Below are 17,973 nucleotides of genomic sequence, written 5' to 3'. Positions count from 1 at the left end.
GAGTAACAAAACCACAAAACGAACTAACCTTTAACACAAAAATCTTACCTAACAAATGAGAAAAATAAACGTACAGGCTTCTTACCTACTCTAACATTAAACAGGAGAAAACTAATTAACCAAAGAAAAGGGTTTTGCCCTCCTGAGTAAAATAACTTGTGTCTACAAAGACAGGTTAAACAGCTTTTCTTCCACAGTCTCACAGCAGAAGTGAAGGACCGGTATACGGTAAAATGTCAGTACACAGCACAACAGGACAAAGATCTCAACACGTGCAGAGTTGGGAGTAGAAGTCGAGTCGGAGAGAGCGGCCAAGGAACTGCACGTCTACAGCTTAAAATGCTCCCCTCTCCTCAGGTGGACCAATCAGCCTGACGAGGGTAGCTAATCAGCTAACGGGCCCCACCTGCTTCACTCACAGACACACACACTCACAGACACAGAAGGTGGGGAAAATATACACACAAATGACCTAACGACCCACGGTCGTAACACCCACTCTGGGCCAACCTTTCAAGGCTCCTGAGAGGGACAGGCTGAGACGGGGTGGACTGTCTCACAAGGTTATTCAGACTATCCAAGCAGTAAGAGGAGGATCCACCACAGTATGTTACAGGGCGAAGTCGTTGAAATTACAGCAGTGGTGTGAAGGAAGGAGTCTAGAGCCTCTATCATGTATGTTGGGCTCTATTCTGTCCTATTTACAGATACTGGTGGACAGGGGGCTTGCTCATTCCACAATTAAGGTGTATGCAGCAGCCATCTCATCCTACCATGAGGGATTTGGCGACAGGTCAGCCTTTAGTCAGCCGCTTATGACGCGTTTCTTGCAGGGGTTCAGGAGACAGCACCCAGTGATGCATGTCTCCACCCCGCAATGAGATTTGCTGGTGGTGCTTGAGGCTTTGGTCACAGGACCATTTGAGCCTCTGGAGCTTTCCTCCCTGAAGGTGCTATCATGGAAAACAGCTATCCTGCTTGCCTTGACTTCGGCCAAGAGAGTATGCGAGCTGACCGCCCTGTCGGTGCACCCGAGTTGCCTTTTGATTCGGGGTGACCGTAGCGGGACGACACTCAGACCAAACCCCTCCTTTGTTCCCAAGAACCTAAGGAGTTTGTGCAGGTCGAGGGCTATACAGCTAGACGGCTTTAGTCTTCCACCCCATACTGTAAGCTGTATCTGACCACCTGGACATAATGCACTTATGTTTTCCCATGCTCCTCAGGGACCCGGGGAACATGGTGCGCAGTAAGCCCCAAACGGGGCTGGAGTACTCTCCCCCGCCTGTGAGGAAGGCTCTCCCCGCCTGCCCATGCGCAGGCGGGGAGAGCCTTCCTCACTACGGTCAATGCACACTACACGAGGTAACCATTTGTGAGTGTGGAGAACATGGTGCACTTATGCTCTGCCCATGCTCCTTAGGGACCTGGGAAGCGTATTGCGCAGTGTTAGTCACTTGCGCTGGCACCTGCAGGGTGGAGCTATGGGCTTATTCAGACCAATTAGGCTCTATCCAGCCAAGTAGGCTGCGGCCCGACTTCTCCACGGTCACAACCGGATGAGAGGAAGTTGGGGTGAGGTGGCTGTTAACCAAAAGCCGGTCAGGGGCAGTGTGGTGGGTCGACGTGTAGGATGACAGGGCAGTTATCCATCGGGGCTCCACTCACTGTGCCCATAGAGTCCAGTAGAGGGCGGAGCCTGTGTGAGATAGAACGGGTTATGCAGAGCCCTCTACCTAGGGGCCCTGTCTTCCTATGCCGCTCGGTGAAGAGGGTGTAGGATGACAGTCAGGAGGCGTAGCCGCCTTATATACTGTGGGCGCATTCAGGTAGGCTCACCCTGATTGGCCGGCTACATTTATACAACTTCAGTTTGTGAACGCTCGTGTATCATTGATGAGGGGAGTACCCATAGAGTCCAGTAGAGGGCTCCGCCTGTGCATATAGAACTAGGGTTACAATATGTAACCTCCCCGTTTCATCCACATCCAACCGTACTTATGTGCAGTAGAATATATATCTTTATAATCAATTTTTGCGACGATGTTTGTGAATGACGCAAAGGACTGTACTACTTGTAAAAGCTTTACCTCATCCTCAGTCCTTTTATTCTGAGCTGTTGAAGTCATTACACTCAATCTGAGCACGGATATGATTGATTTTTACTGTATGAACAACAGCAGCACTGGGCTTGTTTGGCTCCAAGCATTTCATAAAAACTACCAAAACATCCACTTTATTCCTTACTCTGTGCTCCTGACTAATGTGTTATTGCATTTTCTCATGAAGACTTTCACTATGCCGAGAGACAGGGCAAAGCATAATGTGAACTTTTTCAACCCATTCGCTATGTTGCAGCAGAGAGGCTTCTTAATCGGTACCTGGAGTTACTTTGATTCTACTCCGGCTGCTGTTATATAAACAAAAAATAAAATGTTCATGAACATTGTAGGAAGGGTGATCTATTGGGCCATGGAAGAACACTTTGCATAAATGTTTTACTTTCATTGATGTTTTAATACGGTGTTGGTGTTCTCTCCAAAGTAGAAGTAAGTCAATATTGTAATAAAGAACAGTACTTCTCCACCACTTCGAGATGATTGTTCCTGTTGGTGTTGCAATAGCATATTCTGTTAAAAAAAACAATAGCTGTTCAGATGGGATTTTTTGCCTTACTCAAATTGCAGCAATCAACATGTTGTATATAACTGCTTGTTTTCTTCCTAGGGTTCAAGGAAGAAGTCCCATCTCGACTGGTTTCTTCTCACACAAAAATATGCATTTCCTAAGAGCCATATCAGAATGTTTACACGGCTCATTACTTGGAAGTGTTGAGGGGCAAGGAAGTAAAACAGAAAGAAGGCCCAAAGAGAACCTCCGATCATCCAAAATAAATCTAAACCTTGGTGAGTTCAGGTGAACTCTTATTCTCTCGCTAGCTTCCAGCAGCTGTCGATTTGGCTCATCTGTATTACAAGAATGAAAAGCTCATTTGGCTACAGCAGCTGTTTAGCTCAAACTTGCTGAGAACACCTTGTAGTTAGATCAAACAAACTGCTCCTGAATTCATTTGTGAATCGCACCAAGGAGGAAAACCAACCTGATGGTTTGAAATTTCTTTAAAACATATTCGTAAGGAGACTGAAAGTTAAACAGAAGTTAGCGAAACAATCCATTGAATAGCTTCCCATCAAATCCTGTACTACCTCAGCAGATGGAGTTGTCCCAGTTGTCCTACTTTGAAAGTGCGATTTAAAAAGAAAATCTGAATAAACTGTGTCATATACACAAATCCCATTGGTGTATTTGGTGCAGTAAAACCTGTCCCTCCTAGTTTTCCTTTCTCTACCACAGAGGTATTTGTCTTTGATTGATGTGTGCTCTTTCCCGTCATTTCTCCTGGGGTTGTGGAGCTATTACGAGTAACATCAGTAGTCTCAGAATGCCAACATCATTTACGTCTAATGAGATAAAGAAGCTTTTGTTTAGTTGTTAGCAGCAGGTTTTCCCTCTAGGCACTGTTGTAGTAAATAAACACTGTCTGTATGACGGTACCTGCAAACCATGACTCTGCCACAATATTGTAAACTAACCGTTGCAATTTATTTTTAATAAAGTACTGCAGAGATCCAGATCAGCAGTGTCTGCATATTACAATAACAATGCGGGAACAAATGCTTCAATTTCTTGAAAATGAAACAACACCTTACAGAATTTGTTAGAATAACTGAGAATGCTTTTGTTAACTTTTTGGATCAATAGACGTTCCCTCAGATATTTCAACGGAGTCAGTAAAGCACTTCGGCATTCACAAAAGGTGGTTGCTCTAAATGGTGGGTGATGGCTGAAGACAGGGCGGCTCATTAGTAGGAAGTTCAGTTCAGAGCAAATCTCATGAAAAAGGACTATTATGGAGTGCTGAGGAAAGGATATGAGCCTTTGATACAGCCTCAACTCCCTTTACCTGAGTTAGAGGTTTTCTGCACTCACTGAATAACTTTTCACAGCCCATAGAGAAGAGAGAAGTGGACTTAATCACCACAGAGTGATGTGCAAAGAGGTTGAAATACACTCTGAAGTGGACCATGGACTGGCCTTTTCAGAAAGTTTTGTGGTGAAATTGCACAGTTCATTTCTATAGAATTCTAAAAGGCTTTAACACAATCTAAAACTGCATAGTGAGAAAACTAACATCCTACTCTTTTTAAAGAGGGTGTGAGTGATGAATGCAAAGTGTTGAAATGTGGAAAGTTGCAACACTTCAATGAAACGTTTTTTAAGTTTTGCGGGAGCTTTTTAATGAAAAGGGGCACAAAATTAACATCATTCTCTTTTTGATTGAGTTTACTATTAGCAAAATGCTAATGGAGAATAACATTGCCCCCTCCCAAACTTGTACCCAGTGTCTTGGACTTTTATTGTGAAAGGTCTTATGGCCTAGTATTCACTGCTTTCGTCAATGTTATGTTCATAAATATAGAAACGCAGAAGTACATTTTGATGTGTCATCCAAACTCACAACATGATCAGTTTATGTCAAGCACCTTGTTCCAGCAAAATGAATCACGTTAAAAAAAAGCCATGTTATATCCACTTCTTGTGTGAAAGTACTCACTAGTAAAAAATGCACAACAATCTACTTCGGGGACAACCTACAAACCTACAAAAAAACCGTCGTCCGGTATTCTTATCTAGAGGACTTCTGAGATACTTGTTCTAATAGCCTGGTCCTCTCTAATCAAACTTTAAAAGCTATGAACTGATAAAATGATTTAAATGCGCCTCAGGTGATGTGAGACATGGAGGATGTCAATCACTGCGTTCCAATAGAGCAAAGTTCAGGGAGCGGTCACTGCATCACGGCTAAGGGAAATTCTCAGCTGTGTGTATGTGTGTGTCTGTGTGGTAAAGCAATGTATTTATGAGTGTCTCCAACTATACCTCTGTGTGCCTGGCTGGTAAGAAGAACACATTTTCCGGTCCGCTTGTTCACCGGCTTCCTTCAATTAAGGCAGGGGTCGGTGAGAGGGCTCCACTCTGACATAAATTCTGACCAAGCGGGCAGGAGGCCACTGCCGCACCGGGGAGCAACTTATCTTGTTTGCGTGTGCCTGAGTGTGTGACTGTGGTGTCTACGTGTGGGTTGGACGACAAGTTTGCTGATGATGATTTATCGGATACAGCTTAGAGCTTGTGATACAAGTTTGAGATGTAGCTTCTATGCCATCAGAGGACCCGAGAGGAAAACACTTTTATTTGTATATGCAATGTACACATTTAACAAGCTGTAAACTACTTGAATCTAAAGATATTGCATTACATCAAAATATACCATAAACACCTAGAAACTAGGGTTGTTAAAAATCGATATAGGGGATATATTTCTGCCTCGCTGATTAAGAGGTGTGTAAATCTAAAAATCATTATCTAAAATGAGGTAGACAGTAACAACTTGTAAATAAGCCACCCAAAGGTCAGCAGTACAAACTTATTTGCTATTGTAATGGAAAAGCTATATGCTGCATGTGGACAAACAATAACTTTTGTACTAGAGTTTGATTTGGCGATTTGTCTTATTTTCCACAAAACCCATGAAAGTACCGAAACAAAAAAACAAGTAATTTATCCCACTAACAAGAATTTCCAGTGGAAACCCAAGCCTGATTCTGCTTTTTCTGAGCTTTTTACTTCCATTGTCCAAAAACAAATCAATGAGCCACACACTGTTGCACTTGGCCACATGCTCCTTCACTGCCATGAACAAGGCCACTGTAGTTTTAGTTGATCCCACACACACACACTATCCTGCTGCCCTCAATACCCATTACCCAGTAGATAATAGTCCCCAAGAAATATATTATTTGCTACTTTTTGAGTAAAGGTTTTCTAAAACTACAGTGACAAACATTTTTTCGAAAAACTGTTGTATTTTTACCTAAAAATTGTACTAAACTTTTCACTACCAAGGGCCATGCTATGAAGGTAGATATGGTGCAAAATGTGAGAGCGTGTAAAACCTGATGTGAGCACTTGTGTGCATACATTTACACTTGTATAAAATATCCACGTAACTGTGAACCAAATTTGAAGTCACAGAAGAAAAAAAAAAGTTTTGTAGCTTGTAGAAAAAAAATGAACTTAGTGATGAAATATTCACTCACAGGAAAATACATATTTTTTGAAATTTATTTTCCATTACAACTGCAACTTGGTTATTACAACCTCTCAAATCAGTCATTACAACTTGACGAATCTGCTCTGTGGCAGTATAAATCGACGAATCTGCGGTCTTGACTTTTGCTACACTTCTTGCGATAAATGTGTCGCAAAAGTAATTTTCACCTGTAGATCAGCTGTAGATGTGGGGGGAGGGAGGGGGGTTGGAGCGAAGGGGCGGAGTTAACGGTTCGTGTCGCTACCTTTATATATACAGTCTATGGTCGCTACCAGTCCGCTTACATGGCGCGTCAATCAACGGTAAGTTTTGCCTATTACTTGCCCAGTATTACTTTGAATATTATTATTGTGATTGAGGATTAAATCCGCTTTGAAGACGACCGTTTTATATCGTGCAGTTTAGCGGCAAAATAACGTCAGTTAGCCAGCTAACGCTAGCTTTGTTGAGTTTATGCTAGCTAAACAAGTAGTGGTTGTAGTCTACAGCAGTAATTAATATATTATAGCCTACTGCTTTGGCACCAACGGTGGTGTTTTTAAAGCTTTTGTAAATGATCAATGCTATTTTCTATTTAGCTAACGTCGAAGTAGTGTATGTGAAATCAACCTCACAATAAGATGTGTGTATATTACAATTATTAATGTCATATTTCAAGATGATTACTTAGATATTACAATATGGTTGGTTGAGCTGGAGTTCATTATTGAGCTTACACGTTAACATCAGTCATATCTGAAGAATAAACCCAAACCTTGTTGTTTTTATTAATTGCAGTACCAAATTGATATCAAATAAACTGTAAGCATTGGTAACACAACTTCCAAAGTTACAGTAAAATAAAAAGGACCCTGACTCGGACAATACACAATCCAACATGTTCAACAGAAGAGAATAAGTTATATTGTTTGTACACATGGTACTTTACATATATATATATATATATATATGTTTGTTTAAGGTGTCCAGGTGATGCAGACAGGCTGGACCAGAGAGTGAGAGACAGAACTGGACTCCTCACAGCAGTGAACTTCAGCACAGGTAAAAATACTATTTTTTCACACTGTACAAAGAATCAAGAAAGATATTGGTTTACATAAATGAAGTATTGACTTTAATACACTGATATACATTCCATTAAACAATACTAAATACTAGATCACCTACACATCAGATAAGTTGAGGGTTTTTTCCATGCAAAAGGTTACATTTAGATGTTAACAACCAATATGATTTTATCAGCTTTCTAATTTAATGTATTGAAGGCAAAGATATTTAACGATTAGTGAGAACTGCTACTATTTATCTCTCAATATTGTCTGTAAAAACGTGGTAAAAGTTATTCTTTCAGTGAGACAACAGAGCAAGCTTCTACAGTTGCACTACGTTTTGTAACAGTTAAATATTATTTTGATAATAAAATATATTTCAATGTTGATGAATTTCATACTGTTCATTCATAATCTGATTACAATTAAAAAATAATTATATTAACAGCCCCCAAACACACAAACACACTCTTTCATAAATAACACAACTTGTTCTGCAATAATATGTTTTATGTTTCCTGTCATTTTTGTTAGGAAAGGACATGCCTGAAAGACATCTCCTCCTTCTCTGAGGGTCAAGAAGAACATCCAAGAGGAAAATTAAATGCTGATGTTATGAGATTTTAAGACCAGTACAGGACATTCACTAAGAAACTACTTTTATTGTGAAAACAAAGATCTGCACACCGAATATTTTTGTAGTCTATCAGGACCATCATTGGTTTGTGACGCTGCCTGCACCTCAGAGAAGGGGTGGTTATAGTCAGGCTTATAAAGTGTGGCGAAAAACAGTCAGCTGATGGGATGCATCTATTTCCACATCTACACTCCATCAGCTGATTATTTCTATTTGCCTCACTTTATGAGCTTCACAACACTTGTGCCTTGTACTGCAGAGTTTGCAACGTCACAAATAAATGGGGCCAATCTTCAGTCAGATGTGAATGTGTAATCTATTTTCAGTAAGAATAATGGACGAAAGGAGTGCAAATACAAATACAATTTATTGAAATGTGAACCAAAAGTTAATCAAAAATGTTTTAAATAAAAAGCACATATGGACATAAGGTGTAAAGCCTATTAAATGTATAAGTAAACACATTTAGTCAAATAACGTGACAGACTAGGCCTGTGCAGTTGGTATCAGCTTTGCCCAGCATGGGCTCCTCCATCAGGCCTGGTCCTCCATGCTGAGGAAAGACTCTCAGTCTGAAAAATGAAAATAATAAATGATTTAGACAATAAGAAATATAAAGTTGACAGTTGAGTTGCTCGGTTTTTTTAGATTGTCAATACTATTACTGTATAACTAATATATCAGGTTAAGAGGCACCTTCAAATAAAGATTGGTCTTTAAATACATGTTGTCTTTTGAATTGTTTGTCTAAAGTCAAGGAACTAGAACTGGTACTTAGTTTTAATGATACAGTCTGGTTATTATGCTGTTTGGAGGAGGCCTCACAGGTAAGAGCATTAACTAGCTACCATCACATGTACCTTCGCTTGACTTAAATGTATTAAACGTATAATTAAGTGATGGCAAAATATAAATAACTAATGTCATGCAAACATATTAATATTTGCTTGATTCCAGAGTTGAATTTGCACAATTGCATACAAACGTCAAGGGATTTTAAGATTCTGAAGTCTTCGTTCTAAATAGAAAATAGCATGGATAATTTACAAAGGCTTTAAAAACACAGCAGGAGCCCAAGACAATTATAAAACCTGTCATTATTTCAGTACAGTTCAATTGGTTTTACTTTCATAAATGGTTATCAACCGTTAGTGCCAAAGCAGTAGGCTATAATATATTAATTACTGTTGTAGACTACAACCACTACTTGTTTAGCTAGCATAAACTCAACAAAGCTAGTGTTAGCTGGCTAACTGACGTTATATTGCCGCTAAACTGCACAATATAAAACGGTGGTCTTCAAAGCGGATTTAATCCTCAATCACAATAATAATATGCAAAGTGATACTGGGCAACTAATGGGCAAAATTTACCGTTGATTGACGCGCCATGTCAGCGGACTGGTAGCGACCATAGACTGTATATATAAAGGTAGCGACACGAACCGTTAGCCCCGCAGTCAAGCCTCGTAGTTCTGATAGCTACGCCCCTTCGCTCCAACCCCCCTCCCTCCCCCCACATCTACAGCTGATCTACAGGTGAAAATTACTTTTGCGACACATTTATCGCAAGAAGTGTAGCAAAAGTCAAGACCGCAGATTCGTCGATTTATACTGCCACAGAGCAGATTCGTCAAGTTGTAATGACTGATTTGAGAGGTTGTAATAACCAAGTTGCAGTTGTAATGGAAAATATATTTTAAAAATATGTATTTTTCTGCAAGTGAATATTTCATCACTAAGTTCTTTTTTTTCTACAAGCTACAAAACTTTTTTTTTTCTTCTGTGACTTCAAATTTGGTTCACAGTTACGTGGATATTTTATATAAGTGTACATTTGGTTCACAGTTACGTGGATATTTTATACAACTGTAAATGTATGCACACAAACTCAGATTTCTTTTCTGCAAGTGATCACATCAGGTTTTACACGCTCTCGCATTTTGCACCATATCTACCTTCATCCATGCCATAAAACAATTTCATTAAAGATTTAATAAAGGAGGTACAATGAATGGACATAGAGGTTGGTGTGAAGGTGGATGACAAATGGCGTCTGTGACGCTGGTCAGAAGGAAGTACTGACGCCCAGGCAGAGGGACACTTAGGGTGGGTGTTCTGCCCTTACAGCATGTATCCCATTGCGTAGCTAGACAGTTAGCTAACATTTTAAAGTCCTCCAATAAAGAGGCAAAGTTTGCTTTCTTGACTTTACTGTTATTCTTTGACTTTGTAAAACTGTAACAATACAGAAATAAAACAAATTTAAGTATGCAGACTTTACACCTACAGTGGGCCAAAGTATTTAGTCAGCCACCAATTGTGCAAGTTATCCCACTTAAAAAGATGAGAGTCCAGAAAATCACATTGTCTGATTTTTAAAGAATTTATTTGCAAATTATGGTGGAAAATAAGTATTTGGTCACCAACAAACAAACAACATTTCAGGCTCTCACGGACCTGTAACTTCTTCCACTCCACTCCACTATGGCCAAGACCAAAGAGCTGTCAAAGGACACCAGAAACAAAATTGTAGACCTGCACCAGGCTGGGAAGACTGAATCTGCAATAGGTAAGCAGCTTGGTGTGAAGAAATCCACTGTGGGAGCAATTATTAGAAAATGGACGACATACAAGACCACTGATAATCTCCCTCGATCTGGGGCTCCACGCAACATCTCACCCCGTGGGGTCAAAATGATCACAAGAACGGTGAGCAAAAATCCCAGAACCACACGGGGGGACGTAGTCAATGACCTTCAGAGAGCTGGGACCAAAGTAACAAAGGCTACCATCAGTAACACACTACGCCGCCAGGGACTCAAATCCTGCAGTGCCAGACGTGTCCCCCTGCTTAAGCCAGTACATGCCCAGGCCCGTCTGAAGTTTGCTAGAGAGCATTTAGATGATCCAGAAGAGGATTGGGAGAATGTCATATGGTCAGATGAAACCAAAATAGAACTTTTTGGTAAAAACTCAACTAGACGTGTTTGGAGGAGAAAGAATGCTGAGTTGCATCCAAAGAATACCATACCTACTGTGAAACATGGGGGTGGAAACATCATGCTTTGGGGCTGTTTTTCTGCAAAGGGACCAGGACGACTGATCCGTGTAAAGGAAAGAATGAATGGGGCCATGTATCGTGAGATTTTGAGTGACAACCTCCTTCCATCAGCAAGGGCATTGAAGATGAAACGAGGCTGGGTCTTTCAGCATGACAATGATCCCAAACACACCGCCTGGGCAACGAAGGAGTGGCTTCGTAAGAAGCATTTCAAGGTCCTGGAGTGGCCTAGCCAGTCTCCAGATCTCAACCCCATAGAAAATCTTTGGAGGGAGTTGAAAGTCCGTGTTGCCCAGCGAGGAGATCTGCATGGAGGAATGGGCCAAAATACCAGCAACAGTGTGTGAAAACCTTTTGAAGACTTGCAGAAAACGTTTGACCTCTGTCATAGTCAACAAAGGGTATATAAAAAAGTATTGAGATTAACTTTTGTTATTGACCAAATACTTATTTTCCACTATAATTTGCAAATAAAGTCTTAAAAATTAGACAGTGATTTTCTGGATTTTTTTGTTCTCATTTTGTCTCTCATAGTTGACGTATACCTAGGATGAAAATTACAGGCCTCTCTCATCTTTTTAAGTGGGATAACTTGCACAATTGGTGGCTGACTAAATACTTTTTTGCCCCACTGTATCACATAAGTAGCACTGTACAAAAGACCCAATACTATTAAAGGAGTTAGCTACCATTACCATCACTATTACATAGAAATAGCACATATCACCATTAGCTAAATTAGCACACATTAAACTAGCTTCAGAAAAAAGGTTACAAACTTCAAACATTCTGCACATAACACATCCAAATTGCACATTAATAACTCAGACAAATAGTCTCCAAGGCTCAAGCATCACAGACACGAATAGTTTACATGACGTCATGACATAGAAAACCCATAGACTCTACCCATCAAGAAAATATTGCATCTACCACCTGAATACGCATATATTTTCCTCGCAAGTTTATCTTAAACAAAAACGGCCTAAAAATACCTTACATTTGTCAGGTGTACAATGAAAAACAAATCAAAATGAATGCTAATGTTGATCCGTATCTGCTGCATGTGCAAATGGACAGCTGTTTGCTTACAGTGTGGGCTTTTACACATTAGCGTTAACACATTTTAAAGGTGATATGTCAATACTGTGTTTACTAATTATTCTGCTTAAGTGAAAGCAGTAATTACCAAATATGTAAAACTGTTGACTGGAAAATGAAGTTATATAAGAAAGTTAAGGCACTGTTAAGTATGAGTTTTGTAATATTAGTGTTTTGATGTTTGAGATCATATTTATTATAACTAGATTAGTACTGATGAAATAACCTTTTTTTTTAATTATTATAACTAAATTACAGTGACTTGTTAAAAGATAATATAATAGGGATACTATAATATCCGTGATAATACTATTCATGTGTTTATCCTATTAACATATACTATGAAAAGGTTGCCATGTCAAGTATAATATAATATATTTACTGCACATCTTTCAGCAAAGTGTGCTGGTGGGTATCTCTGTGTTCGTAAGCAGCAACTTAAGGATAAACATTTTAATGACCTTATATTTTAAAGTTGACATGGTCATTGTCGAATTAATGTAATGTGGTCCAATATCTGCTTAAGTGCTTCATACATAATACATTTGTGTTTGATGCCTCTAGCATGATGAGAAATAACACATCAGATCTTTAACGTCTTATAATTACACATCACAGTATACCTCTATATATCTCTCATCAGTATAAATATACAGGCCCACCACACACAAACACTGAAAGTCCCCGCATATTTTGGTTTTGACTTTCTGACAATGTGCAATGCCAGGCAGAATGCGCTGAAACCCTGGAGCCAGCTCAGCCCACACTGTGCTGGCTAAAACACAACTGTTCGAAATAAATACAGTATCTGAGCTCGCCCTTGCAGTCAGATTGAACAGCGAGCCTGTGGTAGCTGAAATGATCACCCCAGTTTCCAAGGCCATCGGCTGTGGCTGCATGATTCTAAAAATAGCTGGGTTAAACCTGTCACTCAAAATATCAGTGTGTCCCAAAAACCTCAATAATGTTATTGTCAGAAGAGATGCTTTTGGCAACCCCTTTTAAAATGTATTTCTGTATGATAGGAGCCCTCAGAGGGTAGAACAGTGACCTGAAAATGTGTTAATTCAGGTTTAAAACAATTCAAATGTAATTCTTATCTGAAATAGCTTTGTTAACAAAGACAGTATCCAGCAACCATCATGATGAGTAATACGTAGGCATGCTATTGTCCAATCCCAACCTTATTATAATGTTCTTCTGCGGTATTTCAAATCATGCATTGCAGAGACTGACTGTTATTATGTATTAAAGAGAAACCAATGTGATGCAGATTCTCCATGGGATTCCAACAGGGTAATTGTTTAGGTCCACAATAACCTATTTTAATCTAATTTTCAGAAACAGAAAGCTCACATGACAGTCAGTCATGATCTACTAATTGAAAGAGAACAACAAGCCATGCTTTCAATCAGCTTTCTGCCCATTACTTTGCCTACCGGGGGGTATTGTGGGAAAAATGTATAATGGATTAATTACCGTGTGAATAAATCAGAGTTGGTGGACACTATAGGGATTATATTATAAGCTTTCCATTGTTGGGAATGAGATCCAAATATTTGCCTTGGCTAGTAAAACACTTGATCATGGGAATATTGAAAAAGGTTTAAAATCACATGTTCTGTTCATTCTGAATGTCAGAGATCCGTTTCTATCAGAATTATAGTGTAACTGATGAGGGACAAAATCCACAGTCCTCTTATGTGTGTAGGCCTACAATTATATTAGCTATAGCTCATATGACGCTTTTACTTTCGGATTTAGACAATAAGACAGATACTCTCTTTTTCCTCCCTTAACACTAGAACCGCCAACGGGTACATTTTACCTGCAGATGTTTTTTTATTGTATGTAACTTTTTTTCTATAACATATTGAAGTCTCCCAGTCCGTGACTTTTCCTGAAAGTTTGATATATAGCACCCTCTGTTGTTAAAAATTGTCAAAAGGAAATCAGATTGAAAAAATCGCCCAAAAAACTGTTGTTTATACCCATATCCGCCAGCGGGTAATATTTACCTCATAGAAAATGCAGCAAACACGACGTGTTGCTATAGCATCGCAGATAGAGAGATAGATAGAGAAAGATAGATAGATGGGGAGAGAGAGAGAGAGAGAAAGAGAGAGAGAGAGAGAGATTTTAGATTTTTGAAACCACCTTTATTCACAATTTTTCACAAAAAACAAACAGCCACATTATCACCATATAATAAACGTTCTGTTTGACATGGTGTTAAACTTAAAAACAAAAATCAGTAACATTGTTTATTTTTCACACAAAAAACCCCCCTCACAACTGAGATCAGGAAAAAAACATAGCATCTCTGGAAAAATAGTCATTGTCATTTGGAGACTTCAGTCCATTCCAGTGAGCAGCGATCAGTGCCTCTGCAGCAGGAGGCTGCTCAGACGTGAAGCCAGGCCTGCAGCGTTGTTCAGGCGGGGGCCACACACCTCCACCACCTGGCCCAGCGTGAGGATCCTCTCCTCCCAGAGTCTCTGCTGCAGAGAAGGCCCAGCACCTTCAAGAGACCTCCATAGAAACCCGAGAGACCGTTCAACTGTAATCCTTTTAGGTCCATCAGGAACAGCGACTCAGCCAAACCCAGCCCACCACAGCGCTAATAAGGCCCGAGCTACGGGTCTCCAGACCAGGTCAGCAGGTCCAGTCAGGAAACTCTGGAGGAACCGGAACCTGAAGGCAGCCCCTCTGCTCGCCAGGTGAACCAGGCCATGTCCCCCCTCCTCCTTTGGCGGGAACAGGACGCTCTGAGGGACCCAGTGCATGCGGTCCCAGAAGAAAAGCACCACAAACAAAGATGCTCTCTTAGCATCCCCTTGAGAAACGTCAATCTTTAAATAGCCCAGCTTTATGTCACTCATAATGACATTATAATTGCATAAACAAAAACATGGCTGAAGAAAAATAAAAAGAGAAAAAAAATAAAAACAAGATGTACTTATTCATCATTCTTTGCAGTTTCCTCTCTAATCCTCTGAAGTATCTTCTTTAACCAAGCCTTCTCTGGGCCGCTGAAGAAAGGTTCCCCTAAGGCTTCTATGCGCCGCATGAGGACCCTGGCAGTATTGTGAAAAATCTGCAAATCAGCAAAATAATTCTCTAACTTCACCCCCCTCCACCCCTTGGTTTCCGCCAGAAAGGATCTGATCCTCTGGAAAGAGTACTCCTCTCCCTTTGCTACCTCAACGATGTCAAAGAATGACTCACTGTCACTGTCCTCTGAGACTCCCTCTGGCTGAGAGGAGGAACACAGCGACTCCTTCTTTGAGACCTTCCCTTTTTGAGCCACACGTCCTTTGCTCACTTGTTCGTTTTTCCTTTTAACAGGTAACCTTAATAAATCCTCATCCATTACCACATCCTCCAGAACAGATTCAGCCACTCTGGCTGCAGTGTGCTCACTATCTGCTTCCTGCATGACCTGAGTGTCCGTATGTGTGATACTGTGTGTACCGGCTGCCTGTGTGCAGTTCCACCACCGGCGTTTCCGGCGCGGGCCCGGCCGTGGACAAAGCAACCGGCAGCGGCTCCGCCGCGGGCGCGGACCCCCTCACCGGCGGCCCGGCCTCGGACAAGGCAACCGGCAACGGCTCCGCCACGGACACCGCCGGTCCCGCTGCGAACACGGACGCTGCGAGCACGGACACAGTGGGCGCGTCACCCGCCCTCTCCGGGCACGCGCGGATCAGGTGTCCTGCCACTCCACAACCAAAACATTTGAAGATGTCAGACGTAACATATACAGTATACACAAAATCATCAATTTTGAACGTGAGAACCAGATTCAGATCCTCTTCATCATTCTTCAGGACCATAAGCATCTGTCTCCTAAAAGACACAACGTGCTTGAGGTGCGGGGATTTACAGCCCAGGGGGATCAACTTAATGGGAGATGCAAGCTGCCCGTGTCGAGCCAGCTCTCTCTCCAACAACTCGTTTCTCAGAAACGGGGGCACATTTGAGATGATGACATTTTTAGCTGGAGTGACAAGGGGTAGCACGGGTAACAGCATCCCTTTAATCACTAGCCCACTCTCCACCAGCTGGTTAGCTTTCTCGCTGCAGTCTAAAAATGTGACCACTGCACTATTCATGCGGGAGGCCGATTTGACTCTGCCATATCCCACCACAGCCCCCACAGCCAGACCACACTCCTCCACCGACACACCGACAGCTGGAGAGAGCTTGATGGCGTGTTGGCGAGTCAGCTTCTCTAACCCAGCGCAGCTGCCACGGAACGCCATGCTGGGCGGCGTGACTGCAGCTGCAGCCGCTAGACAAACAATTAGGCAAACAATTCACCAGTGCAACCAAACAACACCACCAACAAAACCCAAAGTCCGTGAAGTGATACATAAAGAAATCAACTATCACCCAGAGAAAAGTGAATTGTTAACAATGGTTTGAAAAGTTGCAAACTTCAAACAAACGCTCTCCGCTAAGCTCACCGGTCCACTCACAACAAGAGAGAGAGAGAGAGAGAGAGAGAGAGAGAGAGAGAGAGAGAGAGAGAGAGAGAGAGAGAGAGAGAGAGAGATAGTGTAACATCTTGGAGACTACAAGATCTTGGATGACTGAGCTCACGTTGAGGACGTAATGCATGTGTGCCGATGTGTGCAGGTTACGTGCCAGTTGAATACAAATGGACACTCGGAATGAGAGAAGTAGTCCGCGTCGTCTGTTTATGTAGACAATTATATATCCATAGAACAGAACATTACAGATAGATCGATAGATAGTTATAGATAGAGAGAGAAATAGAGAGATTTGTACCTAAACAAAACACAAGTCTAACACCAAGCGTTTAAATCAGCACTGGTAGCGATATTTTATACTTCATGCAATCTGCACAAACTATTTCATTTGAAAAGCTGAGTCCACAGAAGCTATTGGTATACGTTTCATCCCTGTGCGATCAAAACTCACTGTTCTGTATGATAAATAAAAGAACATTGTACCTTGCAAATCAATAGCGGGTAAATGTTACCCGTTGGCGGTTTTAGGTATACAGCGACCTCTGGTGGTTCTAGTGTTAATAGTCTTTTGATCAGCACTGCAGGGAGAGGAAAACTATGTGTCAAGTTTGCAGTAAAAACACTGCAAGTTGATTTGTTATAACAGTGGTGAAGTCATATTAACTTCAGTTGAACTTTGAAATGTACTTTTGCGCATAACTAGTGCTGTAGATTATGTGTCATCCACTGGAAGCAAACCAAGAAGGGATCTCTTACTGTAAAGCTGCAGTATGCAACTTTGAAAGAACAGCAAGAGTAGGCTAGATTTTTAAAGTATCCAAATGAAAATAAGGGGGTTGTCCGGTGCCTTGCTCAAGGGCACCACGGCAGAGCCCAGGAGGTAAACTGGGACCTCTCCAAGTAGAAGTCCACACTCCATATTTAGGTCTGTTCGGGGACTTGAACCGGCGACCCTACGGCTCACAGTCCACACCCCTACTGACTGAGCCACTGCCTATACGGACTTGGTTTAAATCCAGGTTGGACCAAAAATACAGAGTGTGGACAGTTAGCTGGAGCCAGAGCCCTAGAGAGATAAGAGTTAGGACACTCCCATAGACCTCCGTTGTAAAAAATGGCGGCGCCTACTTCCGGGGTATGGACGTCGAAATAGTTCCAAATATTGTCATTTGGGCGTTGGACCTCATTCACTTACATTACGGCGCGTCGATTAGTTCCAGAGGTAAGTTGCTGAAATATCGAACTCTTTTGAATTGTCAACTCTCTATTTTGTCCCAGAGGCCCTTTATGATGCTTATACTGGTCTTTATTTGTATATGCACAGCGTAATTATCTATATTTTATCTTGGTTGTTACAACCAATTTTGCTAGCAATGCCTGCTAGTTAGCTAGCGCGACTTCGTCAGCTTTGAAGGTAAGATTTCAGTAATGAATCGCTAGCAGCTTATATAT

At 41.3% G+C, this 17,973-nt stretch overlaps 1 long non-coding RNA gene across 1 annotated transcript; it reads left to right on the top strand.

Annotated features, from left to right (window-relative positions):
* The first annotated feature begins 6,398 nt into the window (after window positions 1-6,398).
* Window positions 6,399-8,586, top strand: LOC307018213. The gene is made up of 3 exons (XR_013802369.1): window positions 6,399-6,477; window positions 7,137-7,216; window positions 7,759-8,586. It is a non-coding gene; the product is annotated as an uncharacterized lncRNA (long non-coding RNA).
* The last annotated feature ends 9,387 nt before the right edge of the window (window positions 8,587-17,973 follow it).

This window comes from Notothenia rossii (assembly GCF_949606895.1).
Source record: "Notothenia rossii genome assembly, chromosome: 1".
NCBI lineage: Eukaryota > Metazoa > Chordata > Actinopteri > Perciformes > Nototheniidae > Notothenia > Notothenia rossii.
The sequence above is the reverse complement of the archived record's forward strand: the minus strand, read 5'-3'. Positions and strand labels throughout refer to the sequence as shown.